The sequence below is a fragment of the Eumetopias jubatus genome, unplaced genomic scaffold (genome assembly GCF_037043125.1).
Source record: "Eumetopias jubatus isolate StellerSeaLion01/CBP00866 unplaced genomic scaffold, mEumJub1_p1.0 scaffold_7, whole genome shotgun sequence".
Lineage (NCBI taxonomy): Eukaryota > Metazoa > Chordata > Mammalia > Carnivora > Otariidae > Eumetopias > Eumetopias jubatus.
The window spans coordinates 92,714,006-92,720,981 of NW_028274813.1; the positions used below are offsets into that span (position 1 = coordinate 92,714,006).

The following is a 6,976-nucleotide window of genomic DNA, read 5'->3' on the forward strand; positions in this document are numbered from 1 at the left end:
TTGACATTTATTTTAGTTGATCACTCTCTCTCTTCCTTGGAATATTTTCTTCACTTCATTCCCAGGACACCATTTCCTTGGCTTTCTTCCTATCCTTTTACCTGCTCCTTCTGAATCTCCTTTTCTGGTTCTCCCTTATTTCACTTCTAACTGTTTGAAGGCCCCAGGTCTGAGCTGGGTCTCTTCTCTTTTCAACCCACCCTCACTGAGATGATGATTTCGTTTAGTTTCATGGCTTTAAGTGCCATCCTTATTTAATTGACTTCCAAGTTTACATCTCCAGCTGAGGCCTCTCCCCTGCACTCAAGACTCATATATCCAGCAGCTGGCTAGACACCTCCATCTGGATAATTACTAGGCATTTCAAGCTTAACATGTCTAATACTGAGCTCCTGAAAGCAACTCACCGCCACTAACACACACACACACACACACACACACACACACACACACACACACACACACACACACCTGTTTCCCTTGTGGTTTTCCCCAGCTCCACTAATGACAATTCCATCCTTTCAGGTGCTTAAGTCATTTTGACATCTCTCTCACATCCCACATCTGGTTAATCATCATGTTTTGTTGGCTCTAGAATTTGATCATTTCCCATAACTTCCACTGCTCCCACACTGGTGCGGGCCACCATCAGTTCCCTAGTAAATTACTCAAATAGCTTCACTTCTCTTCCTCTTTCTATTCTTTCCCCACTCAGTCTGTTTTCAAGGTAGCAACTGAAGTGATCCTTTTATTTTAAAATAGTAAATCAGATTCTGTCACTCCCCTGCTCAAAACTTTCTGATGGCTCCCCATTTGGAACAAAACCCCAACTGCTTGCTATGACCTACAGGATCTTGTCTTTATTAACTCTCCCACTTCTTTCCAACCCTTCTACTCCTCTCCGTTGCTCACTCTCCTGCAACCACACTGGCCTCTCTGCCATGCTGAAACAGACCAGGTACAATCCTACCCCAGGACCTTTTCATGTACTCTTTCCTCGGGGGGTGTCCTCCAGATATCCACAGGACTAGCTTCCTCATTTCCTTCTCAAGTCTTCACTCAAAGGTCACCCTCTCATTGAAGCTCTTCAGTCCCACCCCTATACATCATATCCCTCTTCCTGCTTCCTTTCTTCTCCTAAGTACCAGTTACTTTCTAACAATGTATATTTTGCTTATTTTATTTTTCTCTCTCCAATTGAATGTAAGCTCCATGAAGGCAGGATCTTTGCTGGTTTTGTTCACTGACTATTTTATTCACTGAGACTTTGTTCCAAAGCAAAGAACACTAATGTACATGGTTTATGCTCAAAAAAATACTTACTAAATTAACAAATGTATGAATTGGCAGTGGGGGGATGGAGAGGAGGGAGATGGATTGGACAAGGAAAATGAAAATGATTAGCATGTTATTGTGGGGTGTGAGGATGGAGTCACATATGACCCTGTGGTGCCTCAGTGGATACTTGGCTAACATGCTCTGAGAAACAGGAGGAATGAGGCTAGAAGGAGCTTGAGCAGTTAGTTTCATTTGGGACCTGAGATGCTTGTGGGTCATTCAGGTGCAAGGAGGCATCTGGAAATCAGGTCAGGGAAGTGGTCAGGGATGGAAATACAGAACATCACCTTAAAGTCTAGAAATATAAGTAAGATTCTATCATGTAATATAATATCAATAACCAATATATTACATATTTACCCATGTTTCCATTGTATAATCTTAATAAATATTTGGTGAATGAAATGAGTTTCTTCTGGGAGATTGCTTAGGATGGCTAATCCTATGTAGGTAGCTGTCGTTATAAGCTCTCTAAGATTTTACCAAATGTAAGCCTATCTTCGCTACTTTGTCTTCTTTAATGGTCATATGACATAAATGGTCATAATAAATCTTTGAAGTATAAAGGACAGCCTCAGAGACAGTAAAGCAAATTCCAAGCAGCCTCATAAAAACGTACAACACATAGAATTCTGTATATCAACAAAAGGTTGCAAGATGCCTTTAATTAAACATTTCCCTATGGAACTAATTTAAAGATACTGTCCATGAGTACTATAAAAGGTTAGATCTTAATTTTGTGATCCGAGTTACAGTACCACCTCAGGACTTCCTTGCATATGTGTACTGAGGGAAGGTGGCCTGGTATTTGAAGGTCCTAAGCCTCAAGAATGCCCAAATCATCCCTTTTTCACTGCCTTGAACATACCCATCCCCAACTCCCTCACTTATTGAATTGTTTCTGCCTCTTTACCTTAGCAATGCTTCTCTACACTAGAACAGCTAATCCCCACGACTAAGCTCCATGAGGGCAGGGAACGTGTTTTGTTCACCACCATACACTCAGCACCAGCACATAGTAGGTGCTCAATAAATATTCAGATATCCTATGGAGAGAAAAATTCTACCTGAAACATAATCTAAGTTAGTACACAGTGTGGCAGATACTGTTGGTTGCCTTCTGGTAGCCATTCCTCCCCCAACTTCTTTGCTAGCAAACCCTTTTTTTTTTTAACCTCCGGTGCTCTGATAGTGAATATTTTTGGTCTAAACTGGTATTTCACATCTTTAATGGCCCATTAGAATTACTTGAAGGAGGCTTTTTAAAAATAAAGATGCCTGGGGCCCACCCCCAAAGTTTATTTTTAGTTGGCTAAGATGGGGCCCAGGAATTTTCTAAAACTTTTTAATAAATTGAGATGTAATTCACATACTGTAAGATCAGTCTTTCAAATTGTACAATTCAGTGTTTTTAGGATGTGCACATCATTTTGCAACCATCAACACTATCTAATTCCAGAACATTGTCATCACACCTAAAGAAACCTTGTGTCCATTAGCAACCACTCCCAATATCCCCCATTTCCAAGTCCCTGGCAACCACTAACCTACTTTCTGTTTCGATGGATTTGCCTATTTGATCTATCATATCAATGGAATTATACAATATGTGGCCTTCTCATTCTGACTCTTTTACTTAGAATAATATTTTCAAGGCTCATCCATGTTTTTATGTCAGTACTTGATTCATTTTTATGACCAAATAATACACTCTTTAAAAGTCACTATGTGTAGGGGTGCCTGGGTGGCTCAGTTGGTTAAGCGACTGCCTTCGGCTCAGGTCATGATCCTGGAGTCCCGGGATCGAGTCCCATGTTGGGCTCCCTGCTCAGCAGGGAGTCTGCTTCTCCCTCTGACCCTCTTCCCTCTCGTGCTCTCTATCTCTCATTCTCTCTCTCTCAAATAAATAAATAAAATCTTAAAAAAAAAAAAAAAGTCACTATGTGTAGCCTATGGAGCGGGGAGTTATGCTCCCTCTCCTTGAAGGTAGAGTATCTGCATGAATTATATTGAATTCTTCTGCAAGAGAAATTTGTCTCGTCTCTCCCATTTATTTATTCCTTTTTCAATTAATTGTTTATATCAGTATGGACTCGCAGATATTTATTTTATACTTCCGATTACAATCCAATACTACTTTATTTTGTTGCTCAAATTGTTCCAGCTTTGGCCTGTGGAGCTCTTTCAGTTGGCTCTTATGTCCTTTTGGTATATCCCATCAATGTAGATTTTGTTTGTTTGTTTCTTTGATATGAGCATTTTCCTACTTTCTGGTGCTATAAAAATCTCCAGGCTTATCTTGTATATTTCCTGCCCCAGTTTAGAATCCCCTACTTCTCCAAGGAGCCCTGTTTTCTTTAACTGAAGAATGGCATTAGAAAACCAGACCTGAGCATTAGGCATGCCCATCACTACCAGAGTATCATTGCTTCTACATCCTATATATATCATCTTAAATGTCCTGATAGTTTTTTTTTTTTAAAGGTAAAACAAAGGGGTGCCTGGGTGGCTCAGTTGTTAAGTGTCTGGCCTTTGGCTCGGGGCATGATCCCAGCATCCTGGGATGGAGCCCCCTGGGCAGGCTCCCTTCTCAGCAGGGAGCCTGCTTCTCCCTCTCCTGCTCCCCCTGCTTGTGTTCCCTCTCTCGCTCTCTGTCAAATAAATAAATAAATGAATAATCTTAAAAAAATAATAATAATAATAAAATGAAAGTAAAACAAAATAAGTCAAGTTGATTTTAATAATATCTCTTATTCAACACAATATATCCAACACATCATCAAAAACTGATTAACAAGATTTTTACATTATAATTTTTCATACAGAGGCTTTGAGATCTAGTGTGTCTTATACATTTACAGCACATCTCAATTTGGATGAACCATATTCAAAGTGCTCAGTAGTCACACGCGGCTAGTGGCCACTGTATTGAATAGTGCAGGCCTCATAGCTCTAGCTTTTCTCACACGGTCTATTATACATTTCGATCTGCAAATACTCTAACACAGAGCTGTACCCTCTCTAATTCATTTTGAATTAATTTTTTGTGTATGTGAGATAAGGGTTAAGATTTAATTTTTTTGATACTCATATCCAGTTGTTTCCGGGCCATTTGTTAAAAAGTGTTTCATTTTTCTATTGAATTATCTTGGCACCTTGGGTTTTTTGCTGGATTCTCTATTCTATTCCATTGATATTTGTCTATCCTTAAGGCAATATCACACTGTTTTGATTATACAACTTTTTTTTTTACAATTCAGATATATTTATATATTTTTTATAACATCTAAGACTGTAAGAGTTCTTATATTCAGTAGCTCTCTGGTTTAAGACGACCTCCATCTCTTTCACTTACAAAACGTTTTCTGTCCCTTGAAGGACAAAGATCTCTGAGTTGTTTGGAAATTATTCCAGTCTGAAAACATTCTTCTACAAATCGCTCAAGCACAGAGTATGAATGTGGGACATCCAGATTAATGTCTGGAATTTCATTGTAAATTCTCTCATAACCTCTTTTCATTTGGTCTAGAGTAATGGTAGAAAATTTCCAAAGAGATTTTAATAAATCCAAAATCATCTTAAATGTACTTTCTCCAGTTGACTCTAAAACCATTACAATGGCTTCATATACAAGCTCATGGTGAAAATGAGGTACTTCCAGTTCCTTGAGGTAATGTTCAGCTTCAGATATGTCTCCAGAGAGTAAATACTCTTTCAGTAGCATATCAATCTCTTTAACAAGGTGATTAACAGACTGCTGCCCACCTCCAGAATCCCACACACTGTCTTTGCGCTTTCCACCTTTAGACATACTCAGGAGCACAGTAGCCTTGTCCAGAGCAGCTCTAGCCTGTACACAATCTACAGTTCTTTTGAAACTATCAATATAGGTATTACATAAAATTCCATCTCCAACAGCTCTAGCAATAAACTGGCCCACCAACTGTGGTGCTCTAGGAGTATCCAATGCCAATTCAGGTAGATCTTTCAATAATTTGTCAAATGATTTTTCTACATCATTTGTGCTCATTACTGTCCCACAAAGGTCAGAAAGAAGCTTAGATGTCATTTCTCTATGACTAGCCTTTCCCTCCAATGCCAAGGACACTGCCAACACTGGTACTCCACTTTTCATTTCACCAAGATTTAAATCTCTCAGCATTTCCGCAACTTTATTAGTATCTCCATGCTCAAAATATTCCTGTATGATTGGTGTTAAAGTCTTCTCAAATGCTGTTTCATCCAAAGGCAAAACTACGGTTTCATAAACACAGTTCTCCTGGTCGTCGTCATAGTTAGGATCTTTCACATCCACCTTCTCCACATCATATACCTGTCCAGGTGTCCCCCAGACACCTTTGCCTCCTGCACCACCTTTCTTTGGTAGTCCCCTTCCTTTCCCAGATCTGGATCTCCTATCTAGCAACATTCCCTTTGGACTGGTTGGTACAGTTACTCCACTTCTAAGGGCTTCACTTCCATTATCACTGACTGAATCGCCTCTGCCAGAGTCCCGGGATGTTTTTCCTCAGGCGCCTTTTTGCCTTGGCATTAATTCTAGCTTCGTTAATGGAGGATGCCGAAATCCAATTTCCATTTATCTCATTTTTTATTTCTTCAGTCCCAGCATTTTCTTCATCACCAGAAAAGAGAGACTCGCTTAAATTATCAGGATCTGTGGGCTTTACATTCAGTATCTGCTCATTTTCTATATTCATTGTTCCTTAATGTCACTTGCATTGATTAAATTACCAATGGAAGACTTCCCTTGGAATCTATTTTCCCTCGGGCAGCCGCCGCAGCCGCCGCTCACCCAGGTCCCTGGTCCACCGGCCCAGATCCCGCACCTCAGCTTCTACCGCCGCCTCAGAGCGCCTCTGCCCCTTGATTATACAACTTTATGGTAAGTCTCAAACTCAGGTGGTGTAAGAACTCCAACTTTGTTCTTTTCCAAGATGATTTTGGCTATTTGATTCCCTTGCATTTCCAAATAAATTTTCTCCTGCTGAGCAGGGAGCCCGATGTGGGGCTCAATCCCAGGACTCTGGGATCATGACCTGAGCGGAAGGCAGATGCTCAACTGACTGAGCCACCCAGGCGCCCCAACAGTACTGATTCTTCTAATTCATAAACATGCCTTTCCTCTCCACTTACTTAGGTCTTTTAAATTTTCTTTTTGTAGTATACCGCAGTTTCAGCAGAGGGATCTTATACATTTCATTAGATATATTCTGAGATATTTGCTGCTTTTTGATGCTCTTATAAATTGTATTTAATTTTTTTCATTTTAAGAAGAACAAAGCTGAAGGCATCATGCTCCCTATTGTCAAACTATATTACAATGCTATACTATTCAAAATAGTATGATACTGGCATAGAAACAGATACGTACATTGATGGAACAGAACAGAAACCTAGAAATAAACCCATGCATGTATGGTCAATTACTTTATGACAAAGGAGGCAAGAATATAGAATAGGGTAAGAACAGTCTCTACTGTAAATGGTGTTGGGAAAGCTGGACAGCCACATGCAAAATAATGAAACAAGACCATTATCTTACACCACACACAAAAATTAACTCAAAATAGATGAAAGCATTGAATATAAGACTTGAAACCATAAAAATCCTAGAAGA

At 39.7% G+C, this 6,976-nt stretch overlaps 1 pseudogene; it reads right to left on the bottom strand.

The window, feature by feature from the left end:
- Window positions 1-4,628: 4,628 nt before the first annotated feature.
- LOC114206444 (programmed cell death protein 4 pseudogene) lies at window positions 4,629-6,093 on the bottom strand (annotated as a pseudogene).
- Between the last annotated feature and the right edge of the window lie 883 nt (window positions 6,094-6,976).